This window comes from Leptodactylus fuscus, chromosome 1 (assembly GCF_031893055.1).
Source record: "Leptodactylus fuscus isolate aLepFus1 chromosome 1, aLepFus1.hap2, whole genome shotgun sequence".
In the NCBI taxonomy this organism is placed as follows: Eukaryota; Metazoa; Chordata; class Amphibia; order Anura; family Leptodactylidae; genus Leptodactylus; species Leptodactylus fuscus.
In genome coordinates, this window is record NC_134265.1 from 12,622,044 (window position 1) to 12,636,653 (window position 14,610).

A 14,610-nucleotide genomic window follows, 5' to 3' on the forward strand; every position below is an offset into this window, starting at 1 on the left:
GGTTTTTCCTAATTTTTTTCAATGTCCCTGTTGTCATAGTTCCTGTCCCACCTCCCCTGCGCTGTTATTGGTGCAAAAAAAGCGCCAGTGAAGGTGGGAGGGGAATCGAGTTTTTAGTCAGTTTACCACGCGGTGTTCAATTCGATTCGAACATGGCGAACAGCGTGATATCCGATTGAACATGTGTTCGCTCATCTCTAGTTGTGTTATTTCAATGAAAAGGTTTTCTACCGAGAAACCCCCTGTATTGTGCTATACTTCCTGAACCAGTGAGCGCAGATTCCCTGTTTCACGAACTTCCTGGTCCTTGTGTTGGTCATTGATCCCTGAAAGGAAAGCCTTACAAGACTTAATTTCCAAAAGGGTAAAGAAAGTACACCTAAGACCCTCTAGGTCTCCGTTAGCAGTGGGGTTTTTCTTCATTAAAATAAAAAGACGTCAGACTGCGTCCTTGCTTTGATTTTCAGGAATTGAATCAAATCACTGTCCGCAATCCTTAACCTGTCCCTCTTATTCCCGATTTATTCAATCAACTGGTGGCGTTCCTGTGGTTTATCTCCGCGGGGCATATAATTTGATAAGAGTGCGGGAGGAGGATGAAAGGAAAACTGCATTTAACACGCCCTTAGGCCATTTCAAGAGCTTGGTTATGTCCATTGTGCTTACCAACGCCCCTGCCATCTTCTAAGAATTCATGAATGACATACTACAGTATGTGCTTTTATAGGATGTTTCCCAGTAGGAAGAAGAGGGAAGAAACGCGGAGCGGCACATCAAGTGATAAAATTACACAAAGGAGAGATGTTAGTAGAACCAAAAATGGCCTCTCACCTTCGGTTGTTGTGAGGTGGTCACAACAACTAATAATGCTTGGAATCTAAAGCCACATTATAGGTGGCAATGGAACTATTCCACATCACAACATCAGGAAGTGTAGAAGGCCAGGTGGGAAACTCGGGAGGAGTGCACACAATAAGAATAGGCTTCATAATCGAATAAGTAAACAAGTCGTCTCTTTCATGGTTAAAATCACAACGCGTTTTGAAAATAACTATTCAAGTGCATAAGGATTGAATTAACAAAAATAAAAGCAATAATATAATAATAAATACATAAACCAGAAATAATAAATCAATAGTTAAAAATAAATCATACATTAAAAGTAGAGATGAGCGAACGCCGTTCGATCGAATACAGATTCGATCGAATATCAGGCCGTTCGGGATATTTGATTACAATCGAATACATGGCCGCAAACGCAGTAAAAATTTGTATCCCCTCCCACCTTCCCTGGCGCATTTTTTGCACCAATAACAGCGCAGGGGAGATGGGACAGGAAATACGACAAGGTAGGCAGTGCAAAAAAATCGTAAAAAGGAATTGGCGGCCGGAAACAGATAACCTCCAATTTAGACGAATGGTGGATTTACCATTAGACTAATTTGAGACTGTGAACTATGTGACTGTGAGCCAGGGACAGATCTACAGGCAGGGTTAGCTAGGGATTACCTTTATTTAGGGGGGAATGTCACTTACCCAGCTCTTTGGGGCTCCATCTCGTCGGGATCCCTGTCAGCTTGCAATATGCGCGAGCTGACTTTTTCCCATAGGAATGCATTGACCAGCGTTGATTGACCGAATGCCATACAGAAGTACGGCATTCGGCCAATCAACGCTGGTCAATGCATTCCTATGCCGAGATGAAGCAGAGCTGAACCTGATACACACTCAGCTGTACCGATGTAGCAATCCGATGCAGTAGCGCTGAGTGTGTAGCAGGTCCAGCTCTGCTACATTGGACACTGCTACATCGCCAGCACTTAGGGTTGAGCTGATCTTGACATTTCAGGATCGTTTTTAAAATCCAATCTCCGATCATTCGGAGATTGGATTTTAAAAACGATCCTATTCACTACACAGTATGTAGTCCAAAAATTGTTGACCCCACGCTGTGTAGTGATTAACCTCCCCACCACCACCGTTGTCCACTTACCTGCATAGCTTCAGCTCCCAGCTCTTCTTGGTCCGGTCCTCTGTCCACTTGTCTTCAGAGTCTTCTGACGTCTCCCCGCCCACACTCTCCAGCCGCACTAAGCCTCCCTAAACTAGTATTGTAGAGATGCAGGGAGTAGGTGGGGCTTAGTAGGTGGGGCATCGCTCACATCTCCCCTTACAGTACCCGCCCACACTCTCCTAAGCCCCACCCCCTCTCCAGACTAGTATTATATAGAAGGAGGGGCTTAGGGAAGTGTGGACAGATACTGGGCGGGGAGACTCACCCACACTCTCCTAAGCCCCGCCTTCTCTATAATACTAGTCGGGGGAGAGGGAGGCAGGGCGCTCTGAAGACCGGGCAGAGGACCGCACCGGACCAAGAAGAGGAGCTGGGAGCTGCAGGTAAGTGGACAATGGTGGGGGGGAGGGGGTTAATCCGATACTGCACACTCAGCTCAAGTACTCTGGAGTTGAGCTGAGCGCACGGCCCGATGTAGCAGAGCTGGCAGATATAGCAGTCTGATGCAGCAGACTAACACATGCCAGGGCCCCTGGGGGGGCGACTTTCTGTCGCCCGCTTCGGGTGGCAAAAAAGGTAGGTTCACCCCTGGTAGAGATGTAGCAGAGCTGAGTGTGTGCTGAGCTCTGTTACACCAGAGATGTGTGTGACAGGAGGAGTAGCTGGAGGGATGGTTGGCAGTAGTGCCTAGCTGTGTGTGTGACAGGAGGAGTAGTTAGAGGGATGGTTGGGTGTAGCACGGCTAGCTCTGCTTCATCTCGCCATAGGGATGCATTGCCAGCGTTGATTGGCCATTGTACAGCATTCGGCCAATCAACGCTGGTTCTGCCAGAGGAGGCGGAGTCTAAAATCGGAATGGAATCAGAATGGAAACTGCTGTGGACCGATTTTAGACTCCGCCTCCTCAGGCAGAAGCAGCGTTGATTGGCCGAATGCAGTACACTGGCCAATCAACGCTGGTCAATGCATTCCTATGGTAAAAAGTCAGCTCCGGCATATCGCAAGCTGACAGGGGATCCCGACATAATAAAGGTACTTGATGCCCCCAGACATGCTTCCCCTGCTGTCCCAGTTCCATTCCAGGGTGTTGGCATCATTTCCTGGGGTGTGATAGTGGACTTGGTGACTCTCCTGAGTCGAATGGTGGGATCCCCTGTAGCAAAGCACTTTCTCCCATAGACTATAATGGGGTTTGATATTCGTTCGAATAGTCGAATATTGAGCGGCTATTCGAAACGAATATCGGATATTTTACTGTTCGCTCATTTCTAATTAAAAGTGCTGGGTTGACAATATTGTATACATCAGAGGTTTCCAAACTTTTTTTTTTTTATTGTAGACCACTTTCAAAATTTTACTAGTTTTGGTGAACTCCCTGCTGCTATATTTCTACCATATTCCCAAAGCTCATCAAAAAATGTTTTGATTAGATCTAATGATGGAAATTTGCGTCGCGACAGTTCCCTGGGGGTCCACCTGGACCACTTTGGGAATCACTGGTATACATGTAGATAAATAAATGTCAAGACACAGAGTAAGGCGTATCATATGAAATAGTGACCAAATTCATAGATAAAAAATATATATATATATATATATATATATATATATATATATATATTATATACTGTGGGGAATCGCTCAGGTAGATGCTTGGTAGCAGTGCAGAAAACAGGGACACAGACCAGGGTTGCACACAAGTTCAGGCTTTATTCACTTGCAGTGCATTAATTGCCTTTGCAAAGGCGCAAATAAACAATACAAAACCCTTCTCGGCTGAGAACTAAACTAAACACAGCAGACTTTTCCCTGTCTATACAGAAGCCTGCCTACCAGGCTCCCACCTTGGTAACAACCACAGGTGGCACAGTTTTGGAGGTCTGGTCTGGACAGGTTAGCTCTGTCAGTGTGGTGCCACACTTCCCAGTCTTCACACACAGACTATATCAGGCCTTGATTACCCAGCTGACCTCCCTGGTGTGGGCCTTTACCAAACACCCTTTAGCTGCCTGGCTGGGACATACCTGTCTTTCCAGACCACACCCTTCACTCTCTCACAATACACACAGATTCCGAGGGTGGTCCAAAAGTATATTGGAATTTGAGAAAGAGTTATGCTTAGGTTCCAAATGGAGAAGAAACTGAATTAATAGAAGAGTCAACAGTATCACAATATATGTAGAGTGAATACAGCGGAGGGAGTCGCGGGAAATAAAGAGTGTTGACAATAAAGTTTTGTTCACATATAAGGCTTGTTGTTAACACTAAAAATTAATAGTGGATATATAGCACTGGGAATAGTGGATGAATAGTGGTTTCTTACCAGTAAGAAATTGATTCAATTCTCTACAGACGATAGGGAACTGGCCAACCTCTTACTTGTCATACTTATAGATACTCATTTTAGAATTGACTCCGGGAAAAAACCCAGGAACTCCCCTTGGTGCGCATACACACTGGAGATTTAATGAGATGCACACATCGAAGTGGCCGTCATGTATCTCATTAGACCCGGAGAACCTAGAAAACCCCCAGTTTGACAAGTGCACTGGGGACTTAATGAGATGCATGTGCCAGATGGCCGGTCTGCATCTCATTCAAAAGATTTGACATCTAGAAGGACAGATTCAAGATGGATTCAGTAAGGTCAAGGCTATTTTAGACTGGGTTCAACCTGAGAACCACAAAGGTCTTCAGAGGTTTCTAGGCTTTGCAAATTATTACTGTAAGTTTATTGGGTTTTTTTCTTAGATTGTTAAGCCTTTGACTGATTTGACCAAGAAAGGTGCTAATGTGTCGAAGCAGTCGCTGGAGGCCGTGGAAGCGTCCCAACCGCTCAAGCAACGTTTTGGTTTTTCACCTGCTTTGGTCCAACACGTCAGCCGGTCCTTACCATTGTTAATTGAGGTGGATGCCTTTAATTTGGGGGTTGGAGCAGTGTTATCACAAGGGGATACAGAGGGCTGTAACATGCGGGCCTGTGCTATTTTCTCTAAGACATTTTCTAAAAGTGTAATTATGATGTTGGTGATCGAGAGCTACTTACGATAAAATTAGCCTTTGAGGAATGAAGACATTGTTTAGAAGGAGCGATGCATAGGGTAATGTTTTTCACTGATCATAAATTTTTTTTATGTATTTAGAGTCTGCTAAGACGTTAAATTCTCGACAGGCTCAATGGTTTCTGTTCTTTTCTAGATTTAACTTTATGGTTACCTACCGATTAGGCCCAAAGAATGTGGTGGCAGATGCTCTATCCTGGTCATTTGAGGTTTCACCCTGTGAAGAGGTCCCTTCAGAAATATTGGCCAAGGCAGTGGTGATCGCTGTGATTTCTGCCAACCTTCATAAGGAGATTTCTGAGAAACAAAGCTTTGCTCCTGTAAACACCTCTGAAATTAAGCTCTTTGTTCCTCTGAACTTTCGACTGTCGTTATTACAGGAGGCACATATTCAGTCCTCTCGGGTCACCCTAACACACTGAAATTGATCTCCAGGTCATTTTGGTGGCCCTCTATGAAGTATGTGGAGTCCTGTGAGGTATGTACCAGGTCTAAGTCCCTTAGAGTATTTCCTGCTGGAAAATTGTGCCCATTGCCTATCCCGGAGAAGCCTTGGACACATATTTCCATGGATTTCATCACTGACCTCCCTGTTTCTGGGGGAAGTACGGTAATTATGGACCGGGTTAGTAAGATGTTACATTTGGTGGCTGTACTCAATTTACCGTCCGCTCCTGTTTTAGCTAGAACATTTGCAGAAATTTTTATACGGTTTCATGGGATAATGTCAGATATTCTGGTGGACAGGGGGGTTCAGTTTGTCTCCCAGTTCTGGAGAGTATTTCCCTTAGGCTATTGGCCACTTTCATGCAATCGATACGGAAGCTTGAGCGGCCGCAGCAGAGTAGTTCCTCCTGAGTGTGGCATCCACTCTCCGGTCTTATGGATCTCGGAGGTTCAAACCGTCCTCGACCGGGACCACCGAGCAGCGCAATAACTTGGCCACCGCAAGGTCCACCTTGGGGACCGCTCCCCACCTGTCAAGATGTGCAGGAGAAACAGGGTACAGAGTCTTGATCTGACAGTGGTGGTGGAACTTCTCAGGGCACTTCCATTCAAGATCCATCTGCTTGGCCAGAGCAGCATCCACATGGAAAACCATGTGTCTCCCAGAGGTGGACGTGGAGGCTTCCCCATCAACATCCTGGCCCCTCGGCCGGATGGACTTCAGCAGCCTAAGGAGCTTATCCACAGGGAACATAGGTCTGCTGGAACTTTCAGATTCACCCTCTTCGGAGGAGAGATTATCAGCAACCTGCAGGTTTTCAATAGACGGCACAGAAACTGACTGCCTATCAAGCCGCTGTCTTTAGGAGCTGTGATATGGAGCTCCTAATGTCCTTGAGCGAGTTCTCCTAGAGAAACACAAAGAGGAACGCTAAGCTAGAGGCCTAAAGCCTAAGGCCTCAGCAGAATCAGGACTCACCATTAACTCCTTCACCCACATGACTACGTTGCGGGTAGAAGGCTCCTCTTCTGGAGGGCCACAGCAGGAGCGGTATCTGGTATAATCATAGCTTGAAACAAAAAACAGACTTAGGCTGGAAGGTTTCCCGGACTTAAAAGAGGGCAAAAGACTTTCGCACCCCAGACATGCCAATTGCTTCCTTTTAGTTGGACCCTTCCTAGCCCTGTGAGCCTCAGGAGGGGTTGAGGATGAGCACATCTGAAGAAATACAATCAGTATTTAGACTGACAAAAAATTCAATTACCAAGTAACCCTCATATACACCACTAACCTCACAAGCTGACAACGGTCAAAGGATACACTCTTTTTCAGAGATAATAAATGCGGTTATTAACCTGTACAAAGGTTAGAAAAAAACTGATCAGATGCCAACTTACCCGACAAGAACCAGGGCTCACAGATAAAAAAAACTCACCAGACCCTTTGGATAGATCAAAGCTTCAATAGAGGTAAGCAAAATTCAAATACATGCAATCACCAGCGAAGGAGAAAGTAGCTAGCAACTAGCAACTGACCACGACAGAACCTGCCTGTGAATCACAAGACGGCAGGGAATAGAAGCCACTGAGAGTCCTATAAGAGCCACTGAGAGTCCTATAAGTTCAAACCAGGGAACTACCTGTCCCACAACCTTCCTCCCCTCCCCAAACAGCCCTGGAGCCGTCCAGGGTTAAAAGCTAACCAAAAAACATCTGCTCTGGCACAAATCATCCATAACTCACCACTTCCGGTCACGGCCGCGAACCAGAAGTACCACTAAGAAAGCTCTTCCCCCGGAACATGAATCGAAACATAGGTTCCGGCCAGTTACCATGGCCACCTACCTGATGGCCGAATGGCCCGGCGCTTCCCCAGTTAGAGCCTCCCACGGCAAAAATCAAGCTCCATATGAAGTCCTTGCTTAGAAGGAGCCAGCTGGCAGAGAGAAAACCTGTCTTTTGCAGGAGAAACACAGGTCCACCATAGGAAGGAGCAGAGGTGGGAGGCATGAGGGGGGGATGGTGGTGAGGAGCACGGAGCAGGGAAAGACAAAGGAGTTGAGGGAGGGGGGGAGCATACCCCCTGAACTTAGAAGACCTAGAGTCCTCCCCACCTGTCCTAACACACAGTACAGAAAAAAAAAACGCAAGGGGGAGGGCTCTAGGTCTTCTTATAGGGAGCTAGGCTGCATTTTATTATGCTAATTAAAAATTCCACCTGTCCTATTAGCACACAGGGGCAGAAAATACCCCATATGTTGTGCTGCTGTTCTGGACGTAAGGGAAGTTTAGATCCATGGGTAAGGCTACATGTTTTACAGACAATAAACGGTCTGGACTGCATAAGTTCTCTGTGGAAGATAGAGTGTGGCTCTCTACACGGAATAGAAGATTAAAAATACCATGTTTTAAACTAGGACCCAAATATATTGGTGTGTATGAATTGAGGAGATCATTAGTCCAGTGACAGTTTGTTTACACCTACCCAAGTCTATGTGGATAACCAATGCCTTTCATGTGTCATTACTGAAGAGATGTATTTCATCCTTAGGCAGTGATTTGGTTTAAACGCCTCCACTACTCTTGGTCAATGGAGAGCTGCAGTTCATGGTCCGCTCCATTGAGGACTCTCGGCTTCTTCACGGACGTATACAGTATCTTGTCCATTGGAAGAGTTATGGCTCAGAGGAGAGGCCGACGGTTTCATCATCTGACATTTCTGCTGATCATTGCATTAAAGTCTTCCATTGCAGATTTCCAGAGACCCCTCCTTCATTATCACTGTATGTCTGGACTCTGAAGTTTGAGAGGGGTTTTTCCCTGAAGTTCTGCCCCACCCTCTTGTGTGCTATTTAAGCTGGGTGCTTGCACCAGTCCAGTGCTGGTTATACTCTTGTGATTAGTTACTCCTGTGACATGTTGTCCTACTGTCTGTTTAGTCCTGTTACTTTTTCTGTTTACTCTTGGGTCTACTGTGATTGTGTCTGTGTAGTGGTATTTGTTTGTGTGAGGGTTCTGTGTTACTGAGTATCTGTTAGGGAGGGTTCACACGATGTATTTTGGCTCGTAATGTGGCACGTAGACGGCGTGGGAGCTTTTGCAGGCCGTATACGCTCCCATTGATTTCAATGGGAGCGTGGATCGTATACGCAGCGCTATTTTGCGGCCGCGATTTTGCAGCCGCAAAGCCTCCTAAGCCACAAGCCCCTTCTTCTCCCAGCATCAGTAACACTAGCCTAGGAAGGCAGGGGGTGCATGGCGCTCTGAAGGCATCTGAATGAGAGCGGAGAGGACTGGGAGCGGCAGCAGATCTGTGCAGGTGAGTTGAGTGATCGGGATCAGAATTCCGTTCCCGATCTTTTTTACTCGATCGTCGATCGGGACCCAATCTTTTCCGATCCCAGTCGCTCAAACCTAGTGTTGACTCTATAAAGGAGAGCTGTGATATTTTCTATTATTTGAGTTACTGAAAAACTTCCCTCATGAGCACCCTGTCGTCCATAGAGGGGTGCGGAAACATTTTTCTACACAATGCGTGGCAGATTCAGGCCTGGCTAGCAACCATTGACCCAAAAACTGTGTACGGATATGTGTCAATCATCCACTGCTACTGCAAGTATCTCATAGTCACAACACATCTGGATAGAGGGATCCCATGTAAGACACAGCAGTGCCGAGACACTGACAACACTTCATTCTCTGCTTGTTAGAGGAGGAGACGGACGTCCATCTTTGTACTGTTAGTGAGGTGGACATGCAAGAGAAAAAAGAGCAGCGGGGGCGCTATATAAATGTAATTTAATTATTATCTTACATTATTTTCAAATTACAAATCTCTGATATTGGTTCTCAATTTAAAAAAAAAACAAAACAAAAAAAAAACCATACAATAATAATAATAAATTTTATTTCTATAGCGCCAACATATTCCGCAGCGCTGTACAATTTGTAGGATTCAAATACAGACAGAAAGATACATTACAAAGAAAATCATTTCACACAATGGGACTGAGGGCCCCGCTCGCAAGAGCTTACAATCTATGAGGTAGAGGGGGTGACACAAGAGGTAGCAGGGGCGGTATTGCTTATGCAGAGGTCAGGCACTTTTGTAATAGAGGTTACTGTCATTACACAAACATAAGACTGTATGAGCCGTCGACAGTCATGTCCTGTAACATGTGGATGGAGCTTGGACCTATAAAGTTAGCATGAGATGACATCATATCATGTGGGGAAGTGTGGGAGCGGGGACAGAGGAGGGTTACGGGTTTACGTTAGAAATTGTGATAGGCTTGTCTGATAAGATGCATCTTTAGTTTGTGTTTGAAACTGTAGAAATTGGGAGTTAATCTTATTGTCCGGGGTAGAGCATTCCAGAGAAGTGGTGCAGCTCGGGAGAAGTCTTGTATACGAGCGTGGGAGGTTCTGATAATAGAGGATGTAAGTGTTAGGTCATTGAGTGAACGGAGAACACGGGTTGGGCGATAGACAGAGATGAGGGAGGAAATGTAGGGAGGTGCGGCATTATGGAGAGCCTTGTGGAGGAGGGGGATAACTTTATATTTTATTCTATAATGAATAGGCAGCCAATGTAGTGACTGGCACAGGCCGGAGGCATCGCTGTAGCGTCTAGCCTGATAGATGAGCCTGGCCGCTGCATTCAGAATAGATTGTAGAAGGGAGAGTTTAGTGAGGGGAAGACCGATTAGTAAGGAGTTACAGTAGTCAAGGCGAGAATGAATCAGAGAGACAATAAGTGTCTTTAGAGTATCTCTGGTAAGGAAAGGGCGTATTCTGGAGATGTTTTTGAGGTGGAGGTGACATGAACGTGCGAGCGATTCAATATGAGGGGTGAAGGAAAGGTCTGCGTCAAACATGATCCCGAGGCAGCGGGCCTGCTGCCTAGGAATTATAGTAAGGCCTGAGACTGCAATGGATATATCAGGGACAGATCTATTAGATGGTGGAAACAGGAGTAGTTCAGTCTTAGAGGGATTTAGTTTCAGATAGAGCGAGGACATGATATTAGAGACAGCAGAGAGACAGTTGCTGGTGTTCTGTATGAGTGCAGGGGTGAATACTTTTCATGGGAAAACCTCTTTAGGCTGAGGCCCCACGTTGTGGAAATGCAGCTTTTCTTGTTGCAGATTTTGTGTTTTTTTGAGCTAAAGCCAAGAATGGCTAACATAGGAATGGGAAATACATAGGACTTTCTTATACTTCTCCCTTGTGCGTAATCCACTCCTGACTTTGGCTAAAAAAAAAAAGCAGCAAAATCTGCAACAAAAAAAGCTGTGTTTCCGCAATGTGGGGCCTTAGCCCCACCTTCCGGAAATGCAGCTTCTTTTGTTACAGATTTTGCTGCATTTTTTTTTTTTTTTTTTTGAGCCCACACCAAAAATGGCTACAGAAGGAATGGAGAATATATAAGAAGCTACTATATTTCTCTCTTCTGCTCAATCCACTCCTGGCTTTGGCTCAAAAAACAAAACAAAAAAGCTGCTTTTCTGCAACACGGGGCCTCAGCCATAAGCTGTACTTGTGAGTGAATTTTTGTTCTGTGCAAGTTCTCTGATGTGCAGTCAGAGATGACTTTTGATTAAAATGATTTACACAGGTTTATGAAAATGGCTTCTCTCCTGTGTGAATTCTCTGATGTCTAACAAAATGTGCCTTGAGGCCAAAACTTTTCCCACATTCTGAACATGAATATGGTTTCTCCTCTGTATGAACATTTTGATGGCAAACAAGATGTGATTTCCGACTAAAACATTTCCCACATTCTGAACATGAATAAGGCTTCTCTCTGGTATGAACATTTTGATGGCAAACAAGATGTGATTTACGACTAAAACATTTCCCACAAGCTGAACATGAAAATGGCTTCTCTCCTGTGTGAATTTTCTGATGTCTAACAAGATGTGTGTTGTGGCCAAAACATTTCCCACATTCTGAACAACAATATGGCTTCTCTCCTGTGTGAGTTCTCTGATGTCTAACAAGATGTGCATTGAGGCCAAAACATTTCCCACATTCTGAACAAGAATATGGTTTCTCTTCTGTATGAATCATTTGGTGTTCAACAAGTTTTGATTTCCGAATAAAACATTTCCCACATTCTGAACATGAATATGGTTTATCTCCTGTGTGAATTTTTTGATGATCAACAAGACTTGATTTTTGGCTAAACGTCTTGCCACATTCTGTACATGAATATGGCTTCTCTCCTGTGTGAATTCTCTGATGTCCAACAAGATGTGTTTTGTAGGGAAAACGTTTCCCACATTCTGAACATGAATATGGCGTCTCTCCTGTGTGAATTCTCTGATGTCCAACAAGATGTGTTTTGTGGCGAAAACATTTCCCACATTCTGAACATGAATATGGCTTCTCTCCTGTGTGAATTTTCTGATGTCTAACAAGTTGTGTTTTGTGGCGAAAACATTTCCCACATTCTGAACATGAATATGGCTTCTCTCCTGTGAGAATTTTCTGATGTCGATTTTGCTCATTAGTCTGTGAAGAATCAGTAGGTAAGATGTGTATAATAGGATCAGATGATAGATCTTTGCTGTGAAGGTCTGAGGGTATATCTGGGGTAATGGCATGTTCTCCATGTGGATTTTGTTCGATACCATGATCCTCTGCTTTATTATTTGTAGATATCAGATGTCCCACTGAGCTCCTGGTACAGTCATCTGAAAAATTAGAAAAATTATTTTACTGTTTTTACATAATACAGCCTTAAGGATATGTTCAAATGGCTGAATTGTTCCAAGCTGCAAATTTCTGCTTCAGTAATGTTTTCTAGCTTAAAATTTCAGCCTCCACACCTGTGAGTATTTTTCCACCTCCCATACATTTCAATCAGTGTTATTAAGTGAATCTCGGATGATGCACTCTTTTTTTCCAGTGGAGGGAAAAACTCAGCATGTGTCTTAAATTCAGTGCCAGATTCCATCATGTGAACATACCTCATACATTCCAGTAATATTTTAGAAACTTTCTATATATAGATTTCTATACATAGGGTAAAACATGTAGCAACCTTCAATTTATAGCTAACACAATGGTGGTAAAACAGATAACAACCTTACATTAGACCTCAGAGCATAGACCAGTATAGACCTCAGAGCATAGACCAGTAGATCATGATGTTCGGCCACCAGGCTTTTTTCCAGTTTCCCACTTGTGTGGTGAGGCCGGCATCTTCATTGGTCCATGTTGCGGTGTGCAGATCTCCACTCTTATCTAGTGAAATTCTCAGTGTGGAATGAGATTAGTCGCTGTAGTCAGAGCCACAGGATTGGGGAGGGGGATAGTGTTGGAATCTTTAGCTGGAGGTGGTGATCAGAATAGGCAATGGGAAGTAGAGCAAGTCGGGGTTAATGTATATATGTAAGATTGTCTCATCACGCAACACTGTCTGTAGTCTATGCCCATATCATTGTTGTAATATAATGGTATTGCAGTGTATCCTAATAGTGAGCAGAAGGTCACATGGTCTGCTCCCCTCCCAGGACTATAAAAATAGGCAAAAAAGATGAATAAAATGTTAAAATATATTATCTAGAACAGACAGAGGAATCATTTACAGCAGTCACTTACTGAAAAATAGTGATTGTGTGAGCTGCGAGTATGTTTTGACTTAAGCGTGACATAAGATTTAGATCCAGTGCACACTCCTAAGTTTACATCCAAGATGAGGCCGATTTTGCAGTGGAATGAACTTGAATGACGCTCGTAGTGACATGTGAGTGTATTCCGTGATGTACCCACCTCTATGGGGACAACTAATCCATTCTGTTCTGGTGAAACGGAGAAGAATATGACCTACTCTCGTTTCATCGGCACGGAACATCGGACGCCCCCTTGGATGGCACATTCAGATGTGTGCATGGAGACTAAGTAATGTAAATGGGGTTGCGGTGGGAATATTTAGTAGTGACTGGAAGAGTAGGGATAAGGATAAACACATAAAATGCAACTACATAAATTATAAGAAAGGAATAGCTGACCATGTGGGCCCTCTCAAAAATAATCTGAGTGTAATGGTGGTGGAGGATGAGGAAACAACAGATTCACTAAATGTTTTCTTCTTTACTGCAGTTATACAAGAGAAAACAATGTAATAGTATGGCAGATGTCAGAAATATAAATACGGCGGACAACATATACACCGGGTGCCTGTTGTATTTTAATGGCCATGTTAAATGCCCGCTAATGCCTGCATTTACCCCACTGGCACCTTAGTCAAAGCAGTCCGAGTGGCCATTTTGCCGGTGATTGCCGGTACTCGGAGCAAGATTCAGGACCAGCATCTCATTGGCATATCAGCAGGGAATTTTATGCAGCCTGTCATACAAATGCCAATATTTTGCAATGCATTGCATTATTGATCAGACTCCCTGGGGTTAAAGATAGGGTCTAGTAAATGCAAAAAAACAACTGAAAAATAAACTATTAAAGATTAAAAAAATATATGAAAAAAACTTCAAACCGCCTCCTTCAACATCTCCTCCATGTCCAATCGCCAAGAGTGTCTCGTGAAGTATCTTGAAGATCTGTTTTGTATGCACATAATTACAGACTCATGGCGACTAGAGATGAGCGAACAGTAAAATATTCGATGTTCGTTATTCGTCTCGAATAGCATCTCAATATTTGACTATTCGAACGAATATCGAACCCCATTATAGTCTATGGGAGAAAATGCTTCATTTCAGGGGATCCCACCATTCGACTCAGGAGGGTCACCAAGTCCACTTTTAAACCTCAGCAAATGATGCCAACACCTCTAAAATGCAACTGAGACAGCAGGGGAAGCATGTCTGGGGGCATCTAACACACCAAAGTCCCTCTATTACCCCAACATCACAACCTAACAACTACACACTTTACACATTCATAAAAACCTCTATCAAAGTGGGAAAATACCTGGAAACCTTCTTTACTCCCCAAATGGATGGACACAAACCCCAATTTAAACTCAAAAAACATTAACAACCACCCCTTTAAATCACGTTGCCCATGACAACCACAGATGGAATAGACAATGGGAAATCCAAAAGCCCTCACCCTTAACCA

At 44.1% G+C, this 14,610-nt stretch overlaps 1 protein-coding gene and 1 pseudogene across 1 annotated transcript in view; both read right to left on the reverse strand.

Annotated features, from left to right (window-relative positions):
* The window catches only part of LOC142190140 (uncharacterized), a 186,718-nt gene that overhangs the window by 113,019 nt on the left and 59,089 nt on the right, over nt 1-14,610 (reverse strand). The window lies entirely within an intron of this gene.
* LOC142188918 (uncharacterized) overlaps nt 1-14,610 on the reverse strand; it is a 79,800-nt pseudogene that overhangs the window by 14,585 nt on the left and 50,605 nt on the right.